At 37.5% G+C, this 25,403-nt stretch overlaps 1 long non-coding RNA gene across 1 annotated transcript; it reads left to right on the forward strand.

Moving 5' to 3' along the window:
* The first annotated feature begins 380 nt into the window (after positions 1 to 380).
* LOC110347692 (uncharacterized) lies at positions 381 to 20,650 on the forward strand. Its single transcript, XR_002392417.2, has 3 exons — positions 381 to 526; positions 19,534 to 19,759; positions 20,454 to 20,650. It is a non-coding gene; the product is annotated as an uncharacterized LOC110347692 (long non-coding RNA).
* Positions 20,651 to 25,403: the final 4,753 nt, after the last annotated feature.

The following is a 25,403-nucleotide window of genomic DNA, read 5'->3' on the forward strand; positions in this document are numbered from 1 at the left end:
ATTTAATACTGTTTTTCAAGTTAGGAAACTGAGGCAAGGAGAGTGTTTTTCCCACAGTCTTAGTAAATAATACAATTGTGACTCAAATGCAAGTCTAGCTGTCTCTAACGGCACACTGCTATCATGCCAGATTGCCTCACACTGCCTGCATAAGAATCCAGTAATTAGATATGTATTTGATTATGTAATTGTGTAACACAATTTATCCAAATTCCCAGGACTTGTACTTGCTTGTGGGAAATGGCCTATGCTCTCTAAATAACAATGGGATCCATGAGATATTTAATAACATGGAACTAATATTTGTATATTTGTTTACAGTTCACAGAGTTCACTTACCCATCACTTCATATTCTCATTTGATTTTTACCACAGATGTCAGGATGGAAGGACAAATCTAGACAGAAACTGAAGGTCAGAAAGAACATGTCAATTGCTCCAAGTCACACAGCCAGTAAACGGCAGAGAAAAGGAATGCTTAAACCCAGAACTGCTAGCTCTGTCCGGATGCTCCTCCATACATCAGGTAGAACTGCAATATTTTTTTTTGTTTTTTGGGTTTTTTTAGAGATTAACCACTATAGTAAAGGCCAAGTGAGTGAGAGCTGCTCCTACTATTATTTTAGACTTCCTGAGTATCATCAGATTCACTTACCGTTTTTCAGATAAGAGATCTGAGGGCTTTCAGTACACCATGTTGCCTCTTTGAAGTTACCAACTTCAAGAGAAGCTCTGTTCACCAGAGAAGGGGCTTTCTGAGTTTGGTGGGTAAGAAGGGTTTGTAATGAGAACAAGCAAAGCACTTGCCTGGTGGCAGCTGGCTCTACTGATACTTTAATGATCCCATTTGTGTAAAAATAGACACCTCTAAAGCACTTGAAAGCATTTTGTTCTCTTAAAATAGGTTAAAAAACATTCCTCCCTTTTGTTTGCAATCCTAATTGCCTTATCAAAACCTCTTCTTAGAATCTAAGTTCTAGAGTAAGCTTTAAAATCATGTTAAAGATAATGGGGAAATCATGGTAAAGATAAGTTTTAACGTAATATCCAGTTTCACACAACTCATCAGGATATAGAATATTTGATTAACAAGTGAGCTTTTTCTCTGTATATTCCACTGTGTTGGGCAGTTTGGGGAAAGAGATGAATTAATTAGAAAGAGATTAATTATGAATTAACTAATTAATTAGAAATAATTGAACCATGCCCTCAAGAAGTACACTATCTACCATAGGAGTTAGGTACATATACCAGTATCTGAATAATAACCAAATGCATATATATATATATATATATATATATATATATATATATTTTATCCCCTTGTCTTAAAAGGTTGTAATGGGTGGATTCTAAAGTGGACCATGATCTATGACTTCTGATATTCATGCCTTTGTATAAGCCCCTCCCCTTGAGTGCTTTTAATCAATGAATGTGGCATAAATGAAGGGATGTCCATCATCAGGTACATGTGATTACATAAGACTATGGTGCCCAGATTGCTAGAAAAACTGTACTCTCTCAGCTACTGACTCTGAAATGGTAAACTACCAACTATGAGCCCTACCTTTGCAAGGAATTAAGTACTGTCACAATCTGAAAGAGTGAGCTTGGAAGTCAATCCTGTCCTAATCAAGTCTCTGATGAGAGCCTAGGCCTGGGTTATGTTAAGCAGAACTCAGCTAAGTTGTTCCTACACCTCTTGCTCATAAAAACTGTGAGACAATAAGTGCATGTTGTTTTAGGCTGCTAATCTTGTGGGATTTTTTTACACAGCAATAGAAAACTAACACAACTTTTGGGAACCAGGAATATAATGCACTAATGTAGCACCTCTTGGAAAAGAGAAACAAAAACACAGAATTCATAGAGATAATAGATAGCTTTACACTTCCACATTTATAATATTTTATGTCTGTTCTCAAGAGTTCACTAGCAAGATAGTACTTCTATCTCTCCCCTCAAGCTTTTATGAGAGCTTTATTGAGATTCATCCCTCTGTGCATTATTCAATAAATATAAATTATATGTCCCTCACTGTAGGATTTATTCAAAATAGGATTTAAACTTTTTTGGGGAACTTTGACATATATGCAAATAATTACATGTTAAAGTAGTACCAGCTAATAGTTCTTAAGAGCTGTATTTAAAACACTTATCTACAACATCAACCCCTGCTGGTTATTCACACACACAGCTTACAATCTAGTTAGGACATAGACAGATACAATTTTAAAAATAATTGTGTAATCACATGTATGATGAGGGGGATATACAGTGTTATCTGAGAGCATTTATTACAGGTGCCTAACCTAATTAGAAGGGTGAGGACAGGTTACCTAGAGGAAGTAATGCATTAGCTGAGGCTTGAAGGATAAGGAAGGGCCTACCAGGAAGTAGGAATGGGAGGGAGAACATGAGTTTAGAGTAACATTTTGTCAGAGGAGATAGCATGTTGAAGTCCATGAGGCAAATGAGAGCTTAGTGTTCTTAGGAATTGAACAGAGGCCAATGCTGGGGAAGCAGAATAGTGGTGGAAGAGGGCAGTGGGGCTGGCAGTAGCTGCCTTATGCAAGACCTGGTGAAATCATCTCTGATCCTATTTTTATTCTGAACACTTTCAGGGTGTACATTAAGAATGATTTTCTGTCTCCATCAGGAAAGGTTAAATTGAGGAAGGGATAGATATAGAGAGTTAATAAAATTGGGGATCATAGATCTTGGCAGAGTATGAGGAAGGCACAGGGGTGGGGGTGGGAGGTGAGTTCATTGCTATGAAAATTAAGACAAAAGAAAGACCAGTTAGATAGCAAATAAACTCAGTTCGATAGGGAGAAGTGGGAAATTACAAACCCCAGGTTCCTGTAAGAGCCTGAGAAGGAGGGAGGGGTCTATAGTTCACTTTAGACACAGAGAGGAACACTACGTGATTCTCAACCACCTAGCAAGGAGTAATGTGAGAGCCTTTGACCAAAACATCTCAGCATGGTTTTATTTATTTTTAATGAAAGATACAGTAGATTTGTAATGATTTTGTACACCTGGTGTTGTACACCCAAGTGTAGTCAAGCAGAGAGAATCTCCATATCTGGAGGCTCACATTTTGGGGGTCCTGGGTCCTATGAAAACTATGCTAATCTTTACCTGCCTTACAGAGTAGACACCAAGCAAGAGAATAGTGATGGCAGGTAAGGCAAGGATAGGCTGACTAATGTTGACATTTTTGATCTTTAGTTTTCAAAGTGGATTATTTTCCAGCTCAGTCTTATTTTGTGAGAAAGAGGATAGCAGTCAATTTCATGAACTGGTCTAAGAACATAAATGATGGGGGTAAAGAATTCCTTACCAAGGAGTATCTAAAGCTATGATTGAAAAAAAGAAATCCAGCCTGGAATGGTATAGGAAAGGGAGTTAGCATCCTGGAGGCTCTGGTATTTTTTAGTGTGTTTTGATGACCAGGGCATCTTTTATAACTAAAGATATTGTTAAGTCAAATGGCCCAAAGACTCATAATCTACTTTTTAAAAAATCTATTTTACTTCTCTACCCAATTTGCCCAAGTCCTCAGATGGCATTGCTGCTATTATCATGAATTGCTTCTTTAAAGTACAGCAGTTTTAATTTGATTCATTTCCTGTTTTCTCCCCATAAGAATTAGTATATAATGTCTGATGGCACTTGAATGCCTGAACAAACTTCATGAGGTAATGCTGAGGAGCAAAGATGGCCAGATCATCCTGGGGAGGAATGTGAGTGAGAAAAGAAAAGGGCCTGGCAGACAAAGTCTTTGTAGCTGTTGCTTCCTTGTCTGGACCCAGTGATCCAGCCATAAATAATGCTGCTGGCCTGGAGTTACTATTCTCATTGAGTCTGGAGTTTTCCTCTGACCTTGCATCAGCATTGTTGTTTATCTGACCCTTCATTTTCTGGATGATTTTGACTAGGAAGAACATCTTAACACTGATGCACCAATCTAATTACACTTAACAAGGCCAGAGGCTGCTGAATGTTCATGATTTTCCCACCTAGAATATGGATCAGGCCCAAAGAGTAAAGAGTTGTATGATTTTGGAGATATCAATTTTGAGGTCACAGACCTTGCAGATGCTAAACACTTTGGGATATTCCATGGGAAAGTTGCATTTTTAAAGAATTTAATCTTTTTAGCATTTAAAAGAATTTTTAGGAAAGGTCTTCCAAAGTCCAAGCCAAAGAGCAAGATATAGTATAGCATTTAATTGTGTTCAAATGTGACTGTCATTTGCTGTCTGATTATGGCCGAGTTGTATAATTAATATCAGTTTCCTCTCTGATGAAGTAGAGCTAATAATAATTCCTACCACATGGGTGTGCAATGAGAAATAGATAAGATAACCCATACTCTGGTGCCAAATGGCTAAGTATCATTAGCAGATGAGATCCAGGAAAGGCAAAATCAGCATTATGAGGATCTGTGTGGTAAAGACAATAAACTGAAATAGAGCAAAATACTTGAACTTCAGTTATGAAAAAGCATAGTATAGTTGGTGTAGAACACTAAATTCTATCATTTACTAGATATTTGACATTTGGAGTTACTTTAGTCTCTGAGACTCAGTTTTCTCATCTACAAAACGGGAATAAAAATAATACCTGTTCTACTAGATTGTCTTGAGAGTTAAATGGATTAGTGCATGTTGCAGAGACATACTAGAAATGAAACAAACCTGCTTCTTTTTCTTCATGTGTCATCTACAGACTGTCTTTTCCAGGCTCCTGGAATCTAGACCAGGCTCTGTGACTGAGTTCTGGTCATAAAATATGGATGCAACTGATGTATTTTGATAGTCTAAACCTTGCCCCTAGAATCTCCCTTATGATGCTTACACCTTCTCTTTTCCCATCTGCTTAGTGAATTCACAGGGTTCAAGAGAGAGCTCCAAGCCTGAGGGAAGGCAGACCTGCTATACAGCAGGAATATTGCTGGGTTCCTAAATCACTCTGTGTTGCATAACATGCCAACTTGTATCAGATTATGGCTTAAATATTGGGATTCTAGGATAAAATAATTTGCCCTCATATTTACTCTAATTAAGTACATAGTAATTTTTCTGTCAAAGTTACTTCTGATTATTATAAAGTTTATTATTACAAGTACATCTTTGTTCTCTCTCCTAATTGACTCTTAATCTCTAGAATCTTAAACTTCACAAAAAGGGGCTGACCTACAACTAACTCCCATACATTATCATGTAGAACAAAATATGTGCTTAAAGAGTCACCTAATTATCATAAGTTGTGGCCTATGGTACTTCATTTCTTAAGAAACCAGCAATAGGTTACCTTTGTTGCCTTTGTGTGCCATGTTGTTTCTGCTCTACCATGCCTGTTTGTCATCCCTGGCTTGGCATTGGCTGATTATCGACTGAACTACAAATTTCTGATGCTTCCTGCACTGAGGAGGAGTCTTTGGGGCCACCATACCACTGCCACCAGTGCCCCCAGTGCCAAGGAGTAGAGCCGCACCTAGTGCCCAGGAAGAGGTGAGCCTTATGGGCCACCAAACCAATGCCCCCAGAGCCAAGGAGCAGAGCCACCCCTAGCACTGAGGAGGAGCATTCTGGGCCACCATACCACCACCCCCAGCACAGAGGAGGTGAGCCACATGGGCACTAGCAGCACACCCCCAACCCCTGCTGAAACAAGAAGACATGTAAATAAATCTGAAAACCAGACTTCCAGATAAACTACAGCAACCCCAAAGGGAAACAAGATGGAATACCCTGATACTCAACCACCTGGACTCCCTGAAAAGGCAACAAAAGAGGATCTGGAAAAAAATGAAATCAGAAATAATTTCTCAGATAACAGCAGAGATTGTGCCCATAGTGTAACACATGATTAATAAATCTAGAGAGGACACAGGGAAAAAAATAGAGGACCTGAGGAACATGGTGGAATCCCAACATAGGAAACAAATGGAATCCATAAAACATATACAAACAGATTTCCAGGAGATTAAAAACTACCTTGAAAGTTTATGCAACAAAATGAACCAATATGAGAACAGAATTTCAGATATAGAAAATAAGATTGCAATTAGTGACCAGGAAAGGAAAAATTTCTTAAAAATAGTAAGGGACCACAAGAAATCAATCCAGCAGCTTCTAGATGATGCAAAGAAGAATAACATAAGACTGATCAGAGTCAATGAAGAAACAGGAGAGAGTGCAGATGACATAAAAAAACTGTTCACAGAAGTGATGGCAGAAAACTTCCCAAGCAGGGGGAAAGAACTTGACATACAGATAAATGAGGCACATAGGACTCCAAATAGCCTTGATAAAAAAAAAAATCTACACATAAGCATATAATAGTTAAGATTCCAAATATCAAATAGAAGAAAAAACTCTGCAAGCAGTAAGAGAAAAGAAATCACATACAAAGGAAAGCCCATCAGAATCACAGCAGACTTCTCAATGCAAACCCTCAAGGCAAGAAGAGCTTAGAGTGATATATTCCAAGCCCTAAAGGAAAACAGCCTCCAACCCAGATTGATGTACCCTGCAAAACTATCTTTCAAAATTGATGGAGAAATAAGATACTTTTGGCCAGGGATTTAGCTCAGTGGTTTCGCCGCCTGCTGCGCAAGTGCAAGGACCCAAGATCAATGCCCGGTACCAAAAAAAAAATTAAGATACTTTCATGACAAAGAGCACCTTAGGAACTTTGTGAATACCAAACCAGCAATCCAAAAAGTTTTAGACAATATCCTAGGAACAGACAATGAGAATCACAACCCCAAGAAGCAAAGCAGAATGAACCCATCTGGTATGACAAGAAATTAAATGTAAGGGGGAGAACCCAACAAAAAGAAAAAGTCATGACAATGATAAATCATTACACATCAGTTATAACCTTCAATGCTAATGGTCTCAATTCACCAATCAAAAGAAATAGACTGGCAGAATGCATCAAGAAGGAAAATTCAACAATATGCTGCATACAGGAAACACTTAATTCAAAATGAAACTCAAGGACTGAAAGTTAAGGGGTGGAAAACAATACTCCATGTGACAGGAACCTGAAATAAAGCAGGAATAGCTATCCTCTTTGCAGATCAAGAAGATTTCAAACCAACACTGATTAAGACAGATGAAGAAGGACACTACATCCTTGTAAAGGGACCAATCCAACAGGAAGAGATGACAATCATAAATATCTATGCACCAAACACTAGTGCACCCAATTATATAAAACAAATACAAATGGACATGAAAAGTCATATATGCACTAATACAATTGTAGTGGGGGACCTCAACACCCCACTGTCACAAATAGATAGATCAACTAGACAAAAAATAAGTAGTGAAATACTAGAACTCAATCGAACTCTTGAAAAAATGAACTTAACAGATGTTTACAGAGTGTTCCACTCCACAAAATCAGAATACACGTATCTTCTCAGCTGCACATGGGTCATTCTCCAAAATAGACCACATACTCACTCATAGAACATGTTTAAGTAAGTGCAAAGGAATTGAAGTTATCCCCTGTATATTATCAGACCATAGTGGGATGAAATTAGAGATCCATAGCAAAAGAAACTGGAAAAATTCTATAAACACATGGAAATTGAACAACACACTTCTGAATAACCAATGGGTCACAGAGAAAATTAAAGAAGAATTCAGAGAGTGCCTTCAATTAAATGACAATGACAATGACAATACAACATATTGGAATCTATGGGACACAATGAAAGCAGTCTTATGAGGGAAATTCATAGCAGTGAGTACGCATATTAGGAAAAGAGAATGAGCCCAATTAAACAACCTGATGCTGAACCTCAAACTTCTAGAAAAAGAAGAGCAGCACAAACCCAAAGCTCATAGAAGGGAGGAAATTATAAAGATCAGAGGAGAAATCAATGCAATTGAGGCTAAGAGAATGATACAAAATATCAATGAAGCCAAGAGTGGTTCTTCGAAAGAATCAACAAAATTGACAAACCTTTAGCCAACCTTATCAGAAAAAGGAAAGAAAAGGCCCAAATCCATGCAAATAGGAATGAAAAGGGTGAAATGACAACAAAACCAGCAGAAATCCAGAGGATCATCAATACCTACTTCCAGAACCTATACACCAATAAGATGGAAAACACAGAAGAAATGGACAGATTCCTAGATACATATGAATTACCAAAGTTGAACAAAGAAGACCTAAAAATCCTGAACAACACAATATCAATAAATGAAATTGAAAGCATAATTAAAAACTTATCAACTAAGAAAAGCTTGGGTCCTGATGGCTTCACTGCTGAATTCTACAAGACATTTAGAGAGGAACTACTGCCACTACTGTTTAAACTCTTCAATGAAATCGAAAGGGAAGCAATACTTCCAAATTCATTCCTGGAAGCAAACATCACCTTGCTCCCCAAAGCAGAGAAAGGCCCAACTGAAAAGGAGTACTCTAGGCCAATTTCAGTAATAAACATAGATGCAAAAATCCTTCATAAGATCCTGGCAAATAGAATGCAGAAGATCATCCAGAAGATCATACACTCTGATCAAGTGGGATTCATCCCAGGGATGTAGGGATGGTTTAACATACACAAATCAATCAATGTAATACACTATATTAATAGAGCCAAGGACAAAACCATATGAGTATCTCCATAGACACAGAAAAAGCATTTGACAAAATCCAACATGCATTTATGATAAAAACCTTACAAAAATTTGGAATAGATTGTCTCTACTTCAATGTGATAAAAGCCATCTATAAATAACCAACAGCCAGTATCATACTAAATGTAAAAAACTGAAATTGTTCACACTAAAATCAGGAACAAGACAAGGATGTTCACTATCACCACTCTTGTTCAATACAGTTTTGGAAACATTAGCCACTACAATTAGACAAGAGAAAGAAATAAAATGAATAAAGATAGGAAATGAAGAAGTCAAATTGTCATTATTTGCAGATGACATGATACTCTATATAGAAGACCCTAAGAACTCCACCAAAAGTCTTCTAGACATAGTAACCAAATTCAGTAAAGTAGCTGGATACAAGGTCAACACACAAAAATCAATAGCTTTCCTCTACACAAATAACAGACTCACTGAGAGAGAAATAGGGCAAATAATTCCTTTCAAAATAGTATCCAAATAACTGAAATACCTAGAAAATCAACCTAACTGAAGAAATCAATACCTCTTCTCTGAAAATTATAGCACTATGAAAAGAGAGATTGAAGATGTTATCAGAAAATGGACAGACATCCCCTGCTCCTGGGTAGGAGGGACTAATATAGTGAAAATAGCCACACTTCCAAAACTGCTAGATAGATTCAATGCAATTCCAATTGAGATCCCAACAACATGCTTCATGGACCTTGAGAAAACAATCCAAAAATTCATTTGGAACAAGAAGAGACCCAGAATAGCAAAAGCAATTCTAGGTAACAGAGACATGCCAGAGGGTATTCCAATCCCCAGCTTGCAACTATACTACAAAGCTACTTTGATAAAAACAGCATGGTACTGGCAAAGAAACAGACCTGAGGACCAGTGGAACAGATTAGAAGATGCAGAAACAACGCCAGACACACTCAGCCATGTCTTCTTTGATAAAGGAGCCAAACACCCTCTCCGGAGAAAAGATAGCCTCTTTAATAAATGGTGCTGGAAAAATTGGGTTTCAACTTGCCAAAGATTAAAACTAGGTCTATATTTCTCACCATGCACTAAATTAAAATCAAATTGATTAAAGATTTAAATATTAAAATAGAAACTCTGAACCAGCTGGAACAGAGGTTACATAGAACTCTTGAAGACATTGGTGTAGGAAAAGATTTTATGAACAAAACTTCAGTTGCCCGTGAACTAGCACAATCAACAAGTGGGATCTCTTCTTATTAAAAAGCTTCTCCACAGCAAGGGAAACCACCAGCAGTGTGAAGAGACAACCCACAATGTGGGAAAAAATCTTCACCTGCTGTTCCTCAAAAGTCTACTATCTCAAATCTATAGAGAACTTAAAAAGATCAGACCTCTCAAATTTAAAGACCCAATCCAAAAATGGGCATCTGAAACGAACAGACATTTCTCAGACAAAGAAGTAGAAATAGCAAATAAATTCATGAAAATATGTTCAACATCACTGGTTATTTGAGAGATGCAGATGAAAATAACGCTGGGATTCCACCTCACTCCAGAAAGAATGGCTGCTATCATGAAATCAACCAATAATAAATGCTGGCGGGGCTGTGGGGAAAGAGGAACACTGTTCCACTGCTAGTGGGAGTGTAGACTGGTGCAACCACTGTGCAAATCAGTGTGGAGTTACCTCAAAGAACTAGGACTGGAAGTCCCATTTGACCCAGCTATTCCCCTGCTGGGTATCTTCCCCAAAGAATTAAAAGAATCATACTACAGTGATATATGTGCACCCTTTTTCATAGCAGCGCAATTTGTAATAGCTAAAACTTGGAAGCAGCGCAATTGTTCATCAACTGGAGGCTGGGTAAAGAAAATGTGGGGTTTAAAAAAAATAAAATGGAGTATACTCAGCCATAAAAAATGAGAAATTAGAGACATTTATAGCTAAATGGATGCACATTCAGGCCGTATTCTTAAGTTAAATAAATAGGACAGACATGTGTAAATACCAAATAGTTTCTCTAGTGTGAGAAACTGAAAATGTAAATTAGGACTAAAAGGTATAATAGATAATGTGAAATAGGAAGAAAAGGGGCAAAGGGGAAGGGGAAGTGGGAGGGGTAGGGAAAAGGAAAGAAGGAAATGGAATTAATATGAGAAAGTGAAAAACATGGAAACAAATTTTTTGTAAATAGGGAGGGACGGAGGAGTTGAAGGGAGGGCAGGGGAAGGGGGGAAAAATAAGAACCAAGATGGATTATGTAAAGCTGAAAATTTCCAATGATGAATGTCATTATATTGTATACCCAAAATGTACCAATAAAATTAATTTTAAAAAATCACACACAAAGAAATGACAAGTCAGTTCAATCAATATTGGAGAACTGAGAAGGACCCTCATCCTCTTCCTCCCTTCTTCTTTTTATTTTTTATTTTTTTTTGGTACTGGGACTTGAACTCAGGGCCCCAAGCTTGCCAGTCAGGTGCTGCACCACTGAGCTACATTCCCAGCCCCTCCCTTCTTCTGATTTATTCTTCCATTTGCATGCCAACAGGCTCTGGCTTGGTCACAGGTATAGTTTCATTAGCACTGCCTTTTTGACTTGGAAATGTTTAACCTTATGTGGTCTCTAGTCCATCTGTCCACTTCCAAATAAGCTGCTTCACCATCACTGCAGTACTGGAAATTTGCCGAAGGACACCAGTCAGGACCACAAGTCCTGTCTTGGAATGCCTCTAGTAAAACTAACAAGTTCCTTGGATTTGCTCTCAGATGACTAGTTGGCTCAAAGGATTCCAAATCCTGACCGTGAATTTTTCCTTCTGAACATATCATTTGGTCTGATTGTGTGCCAAACCAGCTTAGATGCAAGATTTTGTAACTGTCCCTTTTCATTCATTATTACTTTTAGGGCAGATATGTTTCTCATTGACTGGGGTCCCTCCCTTGCTTTGTCATGCTTGGGACAGCCTGCTCGGCAGTCTGCCACGGACTGTGCTTGCCCAGAGGTGCTGTCACCTGCCTCTCCTGAGTGGTGACCACAAGCCTGAGCTAAGACCACCTTTGTTCTTTCACAGTGGATTATTTTTCCTTGGGCTTGGATAACTCAGCAGAAGTTATTAGATGCTCTGCAGAGTAGGAGCCCTGAGCCACACAGTTTATATTGGAAACTCTGTACATTGTTGTATGTTATCCTGGTGGTGCCATTTTTTCTTTTTCTCTAACAGGGTGAATAGTATGACATGAGAATGGAGTGGGAAAAGGGCCATGCACAATTCAAAGCAGCCTGAGTTGTAATCAAAGGGCACTTTCCAAGCACAAATATTGGTAGGGGCAAATGAGGAGAGGGAAACTATGAGGGTATTGGTGAGATAACTGTTTAGATTCAGCCATCAAACCTGTAAAGCTGTTCTAAGGCATGGGCAAGGTGAGGGAGAAAAGAGAGACAATCAAAGGAAGACAGAAAAAAGTGGCATTTAAGTCATGTTTAACATATCTATCAACCTTTCCCCATACCCCTTCCTCTGTTCTCCAAGGTTCTGATAACTAACATTCTACTCTCAACTTCCATAAGATCAACTATCTTAGATTCCACATACACGTGAGATCATACAGTACCTGCCTTTCTGAGCCTGGATTATTTCACTTAACATAATGACCTCCAGTTCCATCCGGGTTGTCACAAATGACAGTATTTCACTCTTTTTTATATGACTGAATATAATATGTTCTCTTGTGGACATGTACCACATTATCTTTATTCATTCATCAGTCAATAAATACTTAGGTTGTTTCCATCTCTTGCATATTGTACATAGTGTTGTAATAAATATGGGAGTGCAAATGTCTTTTTGACATACTGGTTTCATTTCTTTGGGATATATACCCCCAGTTGTGAAATTCCTGAGTTATATGGTAGTTTTAAGGCATTATGCAATAAATAAAAGTATAAAACATTTCATGGTACCTCATTATTATGATCAATTTTTATCTATCAGTTAAAAATTGATTTAAAGTTTAAGAGAAAAGATAGACACTAAAAAATGAGACTAAATAGTTCTTCAATAAGTCCCTTCTAGATTGCTTCAGCCATTTCATTTGAAGTTGTATGGTACCTGTTATATACACCAAACAATTCATCTCACATTGTGTATGGGTTTATTACCTCAATGCTGCCCTAAGCTTGTTTTCCCTCAGAGAGTCTTCTACCTTCTCCTAACTTCTACCCCTCAAAACCCCTTTACAATACTATCCGCGCTTCCCAGTATTACTCCCTCAAGATTCTCAGAGTTTCTACTCCTGAGACTGCATGGTCTCCCCTATCCCACGTTATCCACCTCCAAGTTGCTGACTTCCCTGGGGAGACATAAAATCCTCTTACGTCAAGAATCTCACAAAAGCAGCAAATTCACCAATGAGTTGGGGGTGGGGGTGATGACATTATCCTCATACAACTCCTGCTGCTGTCTTCCAACTACCTCTCCTCTTCTTGCTTTTTTCTCTTTCTCATACAGCTAGGCTTTCACCTTCCCACACTTTCTTCAGTGTGAAGTTATTTTTTTAACTCTCTTTTCTCCTCTAATGCTATTTGACAGTGAGAAATTCCCAGTTTTTTCTCTGCAAAATACATATTCTTACATTTGGATGATGCTTTACAGTTTACAAGATGTTTTCATAAGCATTGTTATAGAAAAATATTTGTAGCAGTCCTATGAAACTCAAATTATGATTCAGATAGTATTTGGTAGTACTGGCTCTAAAATTGAGGTTGTTATACTCATATTCAGTGTCCATCTACCTCTCCAGAGGATCCAGGAACTTTTGAAGAATGAGGAAGAGGAAATAGGGAGCTGGTCTCTGAGGATGGAGTAGAGGGTAAGAAGACTGGAGGAGGCAGAGGCTGGGGCTGTGAACAATGCAAATCTTATAGGAAATGTCTTGGTTCAAGTCCCCCATACAGTTTCTTTCTCAGACCCCAATATTTGCCTGTTTACTTTCATTTTCTCTTCCACTAACTGTAGCTTCTCACCACAGCTACTTTTCATTTACTCATCCACTTCCTCACTTTTTAGTCAGCATTTCTCAGTGTGAACAATAGTCTAGGTGGTGTACTTTTTTCCCCTTTACTCTCTATGGAGGAGGATAGAGCTCCCGCATAGCCTCAAGACTGATGTTCCTGTCCTGGGAGCCAGAGAGGGCCCCTTGAAGAATTCTATCAACAGGAAATTGAAGGGTCTCTCTTGTGGAACTGAATAATCTTTTGTTTTTCACTGTCACCTTCAGGGTAAGAGTCAGGCCACATGTTTCTCTACTTATATACACAAGATTGAGGAAAGACATCTCTTCATTCCAGAGAAACACTCCAAAGCCCTTCATCTTTTAAGAATTTCTCAGGCAGAAGTTGGACGTGGTGAAGTTCCAGCTGATCAGCTCCTTCCCTTTTTACATGCTTTCCACACATGGCTCCCAGAACACCATCCCTCCTAGTTTGCCCCCAGCCTCACCAGTTTTTCCTTTTCTGGCTTCTTTGAAATTTTCTTCTGTTCATATTGGAGGGCTCCAGGATTCTGACTTCCATGGTGATCTCATTCACTCTCATGCCTTTAAATACCACCTATATGCCAATAACTCCCACATTTATTTCTTCATCCTAAATCCAGGCTAGTATGTCTAATTGTGTAATCAACATTGCCACTTTGACGTTTAATAGATAGATGAAGCTTAATATGTCCAACAGAAACTCTTAATCTTTTCTGACAAACCTGCTTGACTATAGTTGCTAACTCAACTTTTCCAGCTGCTCAGACCAACAAGGTTGGAGCCATCCTTGATACTGAAATCTAATGAACATCTAATTCATTTCTTAACTTTAAATTAATCCAGAGTCTGTTACATTTTACCAACGCCCAGGCTCAGAAAGCGAACACTCTCATTTCATTAATGTTGCATTCAGTTCTAGTATTATTTCCCACATCACCTTTATCTTTCTCTTAGTTTGTTGCAACCCTTTTTTAACAGGTCTCCCTGTTCTCTATAGGTTATTCTTGATACAGCTCCTAGAAAGGTTACTTTAAACCTAAGCTGAATCAGGTGACGATCCATTAGACCTTAGTGGCATCCTTTGATACTCAGGTAAGAGTCTTTATACTGGCTTGGTAAACTAATTGCATAAATAGCTGCAATTTTCCACTCCTCCCTATATCTGCTTCCTTTGCAAAGCAACTATATAGTCTCTCTCAGAAAGAAGTGGAATCTATTTACCTTGAATCTGGGCTGACCCTGTGATTTGCATTGGCCTGCAGAATGCAACATAAATGACAGAGTGACATTCCTGGCCTGGACTTTCTTGGGACACTATGTGTCCATGTAACAAGCCTGGCCTAGTCTGCAGGATGATGAGACATGTCATCTAGTCACTCTCACCCCCAGCTGGTAGCTAGTCAACAGTCAGAAGTGGGAATGAGTCTATCTGAGATGGCCAGCCTTGGGCCAAGCCAACATCTGACCTTCCGTGAGCAAATCTCATTGTGATATAGCAAGTCTGGCCAAGATGATCAGATCTCAACTGAACCATAGATTCATGAACAGTAGAATATGAATATTCATTTAGGGCACTGGGGTTTGTGGCTGTTTTTATGTAACATCATTGTGGTAATAATTGATATAAATGGCCTAGAAGGCCCTACACAATCTGCAACTTCGCTTACATCTTTGATATCATTTTTTACCTCTGTTCAGAAACTTGGTCCCACCTTCCTTGCTTTTCCTCTACTATGCCAAGTATGTTCCATCCTTAGGACCTTTGTGCTTGCTATTTACTCTGCCTGGAATGATTTTCTCTACATATCTCCATGGCTATTCTTCTTACTTCTATTAAGACCCAATTAGATGACAATTCAGCTAGAGTACAATGCAAAATACATTTTAAATATTATTGCATGAGAAGTGAAAAATCATGACATTCAAAGACACACAGCAGGATCATGGCCCTGGCTGTCTACTGTTGAGGCAGGAGTTCATTTTTTAATAACTGAACTGGGTGAGGGAGGGTTTCAAGAAAGGAGTCAACTTGGTGCAGAGGGTACCAATCATAAAACTTCAAGACATGCTTGTTTAACAACTGATAAGAAGATAGTGTAATATTTCACCAAGTATGGCAATCAGCTCTGATTATCAGAAGGCATCTCCTACCACCTTATCCTCCATCTCCCATACTCTAGTATATCTCTAGGCCCCTCATTTTAATATTTCTCCAAAGCACTTTCATAGCCATTTGACCTATAATATATATGTTTAGGGGCTTCTTTATTGTTTTTCAACTCATCATTGCCTTGTATAAGGGTGACATCCAATAGAGGTTTCTGTAATAATGGGAATATTCTGTTTTTGAACTCATTGCTATAATAGCCCCACATGGCTACTGAGCACCTGGAATGTGACTGCAGTAACTAAGAAAATTGAACTTTTACTATAATTTGTCTAATTACTATAAATTTAAATAGCTGCATGTAGCTAGTGGCCACCATACTGAACATCAAAACTCTAGACTATAAGTTTAGACTATAAGAGTTTGGCCTTTTGTATCTTATTCATCACTATATCCCCAGTGTTTAGAAGAGAGTTTGGCATGTAGAAGTTTTTTAAATACCTACTTGCTGAATGACCGAATGAGTTAATGAATGTGGTAGGTGAGAGGGAAGTAGACTGCAAAATAAAGTGTCCACACCCAGATACTTTAGTGTGCTTCCCAGTTGTGGCCATGATGGAGGGTGGTTTGGAGAACATAGAAGGTGGGCTTTTCAACTACCCTCATGCCAATCTCCCAATTTGGCAGCATGTAATGAGTAGGGAAATATTTTATATCTGTATCAGAGCACATTTATTCCTCATCTTCACCCCACCTGGTTCACAAATAGGCTGGGCAGAAGAGAATTTTTGTATTTTTTCCTTTTCTATCTTTGTAGAATATCAATAGAGGAAAGAGAGATTCTGATATTGCTTTCTTAGCCCCAGTCCCTAAGAGCACCCACGATAGAATCCAGATGCTTCAGGATGATTCCTCTAGAAATATAGAAAGAACTGCTCTTCCCACCATTCCTAGAAGGCCAGGCAGATCTGTGGAAGACCCACCTTTGCCAGTGCACCAGGCAGTGCTCAGTGACTCTGGTGACACAGTGAACTGTTTCAGGTACACCAACAGCAATGGGTTCCCCACCACTGATGTCTGCATATCCAATCTATGACCAATACTGGCTTATATCATGTCCTAAGTGTCCCATACTTCCTGATCTGCTTGTGAAAGTCTTGTTATATAGGCCGTGCCTCTTTTCTCTTAAAAAATGGCCTAAGAAACTATAGTAGATGATACATTATATGGTCATGGAAAACTTTTCATATCTATCAGGCATTGTTCTAAGCATTTATTCTTTTTATGCTGACACCTTGTAACTGAAGGAACAAGTATTACTTCTGCTCTCCCTGGAGCCTGAGAGGCTAAAGAGTTGGTCTGCCATTCTGAGAATAAAGTTTAGAACTTGGCAGTGGCTGAGTAAACAAGCACCAGGAGCCTCATTTTCCTGGGCTTACAGAAATGTAACATAAACTGAGTACCTCCTCCCACCTCCTGAAACATGTTCCCATTGGACAGGAGGGCCAACCAGGGAAGGAAGGGTGTTTCCCATGGCAGATAATAGCTTCTCCCTGGAGCAATCATGACAATTCCCAGCCTGAGAGAACCAAGTCCGCTATGTGGGACTATTTTCTGCATCTGACAGAACAATACTACACTCTGGCCTCATTTCATAAGAGCTTACAATTCTCTCATGAGAGGATTCTAAACTCTTGAAAGAGATGGAATCTTCCAGGGTGGTGTCCAAAGAAAGCTAGCAGAGACTCTGCTGCAAAGCATGATGGAGGACTCCAGTCCATTTCAGACTCGATGTTCTCTCAGTGGGCTCTGGAAATGTCAAAAAGGGACTGGAGAAGGGTAACCCAGACTGCAAGTCCACAATTACACAGTTCAAGACAGAATTAAATTAACTCATGAAGTTGAATGGTTTCTAGATTGCTTATAAATGTTACAGAAATGCAGTAGCAACACAATAGCTGTATTTCCTCTTTTTCATTTTTCTTTTGAGACTTTTTAAAAAGATGCTTTCAGCTCAGTGTATCATTGAAAATGCTAACAATAGATTATCGCTGAATAGCTTTTTATAATACATAAAATATCCTTCCTGTCTGTTACCTCAATGGCTCTGACACTAACTTTATGAAGTAGACAAGTCTGTTATTAATAACTCTGTTTTAAAGGCAGGGGCACTAAGGTTCAGTGAGGTTAAGTGATTTGTTCAAATTCACCTGTGTCATGATAATAATAAGTATCATTTACCAAGTGTTAAGTGCTTTATATACAGTATCTCATGTAATGCTCACAGCCCCATTATGAAGTGGAGATGTTATTCTCCCCAAGAATAGTAGGGCTCATGGGGGTAGCGACTGCCCACAGTCAAGCCATCCAGCTGGCAAGAAATGTTGCTGGAACAGGAACTCAGAGCCCCCACTCAACCCAATCTGACATGAAGTCCTGTGACCTTTCCAATATACAGGGGAAGATTTATGTTTCTAAAGTGTTGTTTAAAATGTGAGAAATTGTCTGACTGGCAAAGGGGAGACTTTCTTGGGGAAAGAAACATGTCCCAGAGGTGAGATAGCAGGAGTGAGGGTAAGGGTCTATGAAGTGTGGCAAAGGTGATGCTGTTGAAAACTGTCAACATAGGTCCTTGTGGGCCAGGCATGTAACATGCTCTGTGAGCAAGGGTCATATCCTAACACTTAAGAACTATTTAATAAAATATTATTTTAAAATTTTAATTACAAGTTGTATTAGTACATGCTTGTGGTACACAATGATTACATCCCTTGCGGGGAGTTAGTAAGTGCACATAACACACCTCAATTCCTTTTTCATCCCCTTCCTATCCTTCCCCTACTCCCTCCATTTTTTGAACCCCTTCAAATTTGAGAAAGATCTATCTCCATACTTCTTATTATCTTTCTTTTATTTTGCTCTTTATTTACATTTTGAGTTTCTCATATAAGAGAATGCGATATTTAAGCTTGTGTGTCTGATTTGTTTCACTTAACATTATGGTCTCAAGGTGCATTTATTAATGGCGCCTCTAAACCTGAATAAATAATGATTATCATCCACATACCAGGTGACTGGTTAAGGACTTACCAAACATTATGTCTTTTCTTATGTAACCATCTCATCTCATCTCATCTCATCATCTCATTTCATCTCATCTCAGGAGGCAATAAAAATGAAATGAGTTTATTTTTTTTAGATCACTATTTCCAACTGGGCTATGTTGAATATTTCCCCAATTTCTTTATGACATTGTGGTCACAAGCTGTATTTTTGGTCATTCTGTGTTACTACGGGCTCTGTCTACTTTTAAACTTTAGTTGTAGACTCATTTTTCCCTCTCCCTCAAGTATGGGATGGGGGAGCAGTAAGCATGGCCAGACTCTAAGATGCTTCCTCACCTGTTCCTCCAGAAGAGATAGTCCTGCCCATGAGAATGGGAGCAAAAGATAAGGGGTATGGCCATAGTGTGGTGGCCAAGTGTCCCAGGCCCTGTGATGGTTTGGTTGAGTTCTGTTTGCTCCAGATAGCTCAGTTGTAGGATATTAGTATGTTTTCAAGAGGGTGGGGTGGGGTAATTATAAATGCTTCACCTTGAATCTCTTTAGCATCTAAGACCCTTCAGGGAGGGAGTCAGTGCTTCATATCTACTCCTCCGGTATGTCCACATCCCCAACCCTTTTGCCAATAAAGCTTTGCCTCATTTGGCTCATATAATTTTTGCTTTCTCCTCTAAGACATGGACTCCTTCCAGTGGATCATGAGGTCATCTGTCTCATACTCCAATGCCCGTGGGAACTGAATAGATTGATGGCTTCCATCTTCATCCTAAGTACAGTAAACCAGGAACTCTTCTTACACTGCTGGGGTGAGCTATCCAGCAAGCCTTCCTCCTTCAGAAATCTCCAGAAAGAAAAAGGCACCAGCCTTTATGTTTATATCTCAAAACTTCATGGAAACAAGGTAGGTCCTTCCCATAACTTCTTCATCATGTCCTACTTAGGTGGACCTGCAGATTCGGTATTTCAGCAAGAATCTAGGAGGCACTCCCGTATTTATGAGTGATTCTATTGAATGTCAGTATTTCCTCTGGCTTTGGGGAGAAGACTCCTCTTTATCCTTCCATTCACTTACCACTGATTACACAGATAGGGCTCCAGACTTCAGCTCAAATCTGCCCCCTTCTTTTCCTTTGTCCCTATTCTCTTTGCATGTAGCCTGAGAGTAGGGAGGTGATGCCATATGGTACTAGTGATTGAATTTTCTTAAGTCAATTCTGTCTTTTTTTAGAAATTAGGGGAGGACATTGTGAATGATTCAAATTTTTGGAGGTAAGCTCCTATTAGTCAACTTTACATAAGTATAATATATATGCAAACAAATGGAAATATTTTAAGTGTACATTTAAATATGAATTTGAAAATTGATATTTCTATGGAGCTACCACCACAAGTTGTAGACCACAATTATAATACCCTTCCTCCTGATTCCCTTGTCCCTCATCCTAGTCTCTATTTTTATTGTGTTTTTCTCCCCATGGTTTATCATCTTCCCCACTGGAACATTCAATGTCTTGTAACAAACTGATGATACTACTAGATAAAATTTTTATTTTCCAAAAGATGAAAATGAGGCTCACATTAAATTACTTTTCCAGGAGAGAAGAAGGAAAAAGCATTGGCCTGAAGGAAGAGATTATAAGACCATATAAGACCATATTGGAAAGAGCTGGGGAGATAAAGTAGATCTGGCTTTTTATGGAAGAAGCAGGAAGGGCCTGATCATGCAAGCTGATAGAGGCATACTAAGCAAATCATTTAGTCCTGAAAATTAAAACAACTGCCTATGGTGTAGTTTAAGGTCCATTAAAAAATGGATGTGTAGACAGAAATGTCTCCACTCTTCTGTGTGTGTGTGTGTGTGTGTGTGTGTGTGTGTATGTGTGTGTCTGTGTGTGTGTGTGTGTTTGTATAAGAGAAAGAGAAAACAGAGAGGGGAAAAAGAGGAAGGGAGGAAGAGAAAATGGGAATGATTGCATGTGAGTGGGCTTGGCAAATATACTTCACCCAAAAATATTTTATTGGGTTCTTAGCTGGCTATTTCTTTGAATCATTGGTGCATTTATCTTTCATGTACAAATTAATGTGTTTTTTTGAAGAAAAGAATGCAAGATTAGGATTCAGGACATTGAATCCCCTGCTTGATTCTCTTCTGAAAAGCTGATAGTTCTATCCAACTCATTTCTCTTTTCTGAGTCTTATAAGCCTCACTGGTAAAATGTATGTATTAAGAATTAACTTAATGGCATAAAGGCTCTTAAAAAAGTAAGAGACATTTTATGGCTGGTCTTGTGTTTTCATGGCTGGGATTTGATCCTTGTTTTTTCTATCTACTTTTTAATTTGGAAAAACAACCAAAGGATATGGATGTTTGTCCTTTAAAGAGTGACTATGTCTCAAAATTCAGAGGTGATATCTAGAATGATCTCTTTTTTCCCTAAAAGATATTTATTTTATCCCTTGTCAAATCAAACAAAAAAAGGAAAAGACATTTAATTATAGGGAGTTATGCTGAAAAAAATATATTGTCTTTTATCATACCACTGTGGTCAGGGGTTAAGTGACCTCTGTTAAATATCTAGGATTAACAAGCACAGAAAATCAGAGAATTTTAAAAATATTTAAATTCTTATGTATTCAAAAGTATATTTGTTGCATGTGAGTAAATTATTAAGAAAAAGACCAAAAGGAACATCTGCACACTTACCACCCCAAAACAGGAAAGAGATAATTATCAATAGATCATTTGAAGGCCCAGTAAGCCCTTCCCTTTCCCATTACAGAGTTAAGTACTGGGGTAAATATTGTATTTATCTTTCCTGGGCTTTTTCTTTTAAAAAAGCCACATACCCTAATTTCCCTTGACTTCTTATAAGTGGGCCCATACTGAGCACATTAGTCCCCAATCTGCTGCTTAGGTTCAATTTACATTTGTGAGATATATCCACATGGGTGCATGTAACCTACTGCAGATGGTTTCTGTCTGGCACAGTGCTATGTTACACTGACAATTCAGTTACTATTCTTCTGTTTGTGAAAAGTAGTCTTCAGTTTTACCACTGCAAACAGTGCTGTTTTGAACATTCTTGCCCATGCCTTATGATACATATAAGAGCTTTTCTAGGTTTTAGTTAAAGAAATGAAATTGAAAAGTTCTCAGTGTACCACATGCTCAACTTCTCCAGATACCATTAATGCCAGATGACTGTCAGGGTGACTCTGCCAATTTATACTCCTATCAGTTAATAAAGTGATGCCTTTGATCTTCAATCTTAACATTTGTGTGTGGTCAGCTTCTCAGCATTTCCCAAGTGATACCTCACTGTGGTTTTATTTATCAGGATAAGTATATTTTCATATATTTATTTACCATTTATTTCTTCTTCTATTACATACTTACTCATTTGCTATTGGGTAATCTTAATATGTTAAAAATAGTAATCCTCACTAATGAAATGCTACATATATTCATTCTAGTTTCTGGATTTCCTGAACATTTTCTTTATGTTGAATTTCACAAACAGAAAAGACATTCTGTTTATTAAGGAACACAAGTTTTATCTTTAATATGGTTGAATTTATCAACTTGATGTTTGGTCTGTATTGTAGGATATCCTTCCCTAACATGAAGTCATATATATTCTCCTATATTTTATTCTAAAATTTCATATTTTGCCATTTACCTTTATGCTTTAATCCATTCAGAACTGATTAGGTTGGATAAGAATTCATTATCATTGTTTTGCATAAGGATAATTCATTATCCAGCCACTATTTACTAATTAGTTTCTCCTTCCTCCACAGAATTTTAATGGAAAGAGGACTTATATAGGTGTGTTTCTAAGCTCTTTCCCTTGAATTGATTGTCTGTCTTGGTCAAACTAAATTTGATATCTTTGTAATAACTCTTGATACATCAGAAAAATCTCTACACAATATTCTTCTTCTACCAGACTTTTAAAAACCTCTTGATATTTTGGTTTTTCTCTTAAATTTTATAATCATCCTGTCAAAGACCAAGAATATCTTACTGGGATTTTAATTGATGTTGCATTAAATCTCTACATCCACTAAAATGAATAGACTTCCTTGCCATACATAGTAAGTCTTCCTTGCACAGTATATTCATTTTCTTCTTTTAATAAAGTTTATAATTTCCCATGAAGTTCTGACATCACTTGTTAGAGTCATTCCTGCATATTTTATATTTTTAAAGATGTAATATTTTAAATGGCACTTTAAGTCATGTATTTTGATCTGTGTAGCTGGTATATAAAATATAATAGATTTTTTATATTACCTTTTTATCCACAAAGCCTGCTAAATTCTCTTAATTCTATTTTTCTCTAGTATCCATTGGGTTTTCTTATATAGTTAACTGTATCATATGTGAAAAATGGTAGTTTTGTTATTTACTTTCCAATCTATCACGTTATTGATTTTTGTATATTATTCCTGTATTTACCATATGCTCCAATGTAGCATGTAATATAAATTGCAATCATGAGAATTTTTTATCTTGATCTTGATTCTCCTATCAGAAAATTTTTAATATAGTATTTGCCATGGGTTTATTTATTTTTTTGTAGTGACCCTATCTTCCTAGTTTGACACATTCTTTTCATAAACTTATGACACATTATATGTTTGTTTTCTGTATCCATTCTGATGATTGTATGTATTCTTCCCTTTTAGAAGTTAATGTGCAAATTTATCAATGGGATGTTGCAAGTACAAGTTAGCTGTGTTCCCAATCTATTCCTCTTCTCTCTGAGCACACAGCTATCCCTGGTCACCCTTGCAGTCAGGTGGCATATGAGACTGAGTTAGGCCAGTGAGCTACGAGTGACAAGCATCCCTTCAATGCTTGACCTGAAACTATCCGCAGTGTGCTCTCATCTCTCCACTGTCCATGAGACGTTGGAAGCCATTCACTAAAGAAAGTGGACCTGGAAGATGAGAGGCACTTGGCTCTCTTGATCTCTCTATGGAAGGAAATCACCCATTTTTGGCCATTAGTGAGCAAAAGAAAACCTCTAACATGTGAGTCAGTATACATTTTAGAATTTATTATAGAAGTTAACTAATTCTAACCAATAAATAGGAAAAGCCGAACTTATCTTTGATGCATTATTTTCTTAGACATTGTTATATATGGCTAAATTTAGTTTACTAGAATTTTACTTCAGAATCTTTAAAACTACATGAATGAGACTGACCTTTAATTTTCTTTTTATTATATTATTGTCAATTTAATTCGAAGACAATGCTATCCTCATAAATTGACTTAGGGAATATTTCCTCTTTTCTGTGCCCTACACTAGTTAGCATATGTTTCAGATTATTTTTTCTTTTAATGTTTGGTACTACTTTTTCCAACCTGCTTTACATGTATGGGAAAAATTTTTAAATGTTTGTAATGGTTAGAGTGTCAGGGCTTTTTAAATTTTCCGTTAAGCTAATTTGGTAAATTATATTTTTCTAGGGACTTTTCCTTATTTGTTTTCACATTTTTGACACATAATTCTTCATTTGATCTTATCATTTTAATCTCTATAAAATCTGCAGGTTGACACTTATCATTTGTCTTCTTCCTCTTTCACTGATTAGTTTTTCTAATAATTTGTCAATTTTATTAGTCAATGACTAAATATTTGGTTTGCAGATCCTGTCTTCGTGTCTCCTCTTATCTTTAATATTTTTCTCCTGTTTTCTTTGTGTCTATTCTGATTTTCTTCTTATAATTCTTAATCTTGACACTTAGCTCATTAATTTTTAACTATTTTGCTTAATAATAAGCAAATTTAATGCCACAAATTATTCCCCTAAATAACTTTATTTACATCTATTAGTCTTGAAAAATATCGTTTTCATTATTACTTCATTATAAATATTTTAAAACTTTACCTCTTTATTTTTTCTTTGACCTATTCATTTCTAAATTTGCAAATGTATGGACTTTTATTAGTAATTTTTTTGTAATTCTTACTTATAATGTGGTCAACTAACTCAATCTAAATTATAGCAATAGTTCAATATTTATTATTATTAGCAACAGGATTGGGCAGATTTTCTGGTTCATAAGACACAATAGAGGGGAAGTTCTACCATGGAAATGCTGAAGCTTGAAGACCAATTAGTGTGGCCACTGAAGGAAGCGATGTTGAGAGATTGGGAAGCTTGTCTAAGTTACTATTAGCAGCATCACGACATTGAAAAACATTTCTTAACTTCCTACCAGTGTTCTTTTTTCTAGGTTTGCTATCTTCAGAATAACCTATTTTCTTTCTGTTTTTAAAGAAATAAAACGTTTCATTTGTGCTTTGTTGGTACAATAATTTCTGTACAGTTGAAGTACCTAGGCAGGTTTATTTTATATTTTTAAACAAAAAGGTGAGTTGTTTTACAGATACAAAGAGCTTTTAGTTTTGCCCAAGTGTTATATGTGCTTCACTGAGTGTGTGAACATTATAAATATATGTATTCATACATTCCCAGGGACATGTATATTACTGTATTAAGCTTTTAATCAGACTCATAGCTGTGTG

This window comes from Heterocephalus glaber, unplaced genomic scaffold (assembly GCF_053883595.1).
Source record: "Heterocephalus glaber isolate CG9 unplaced genomic scaffold, H.glaber_assembly_v1.0 deba00001429, whole genome shotgun sequence".
Classification (NCBI taxonomy): Eukaryota; Metazoa; Chordata; class Mammalia; order Rodentia; family Bathyergidae; genus Heterocephalus; species Heterocephalus glaber.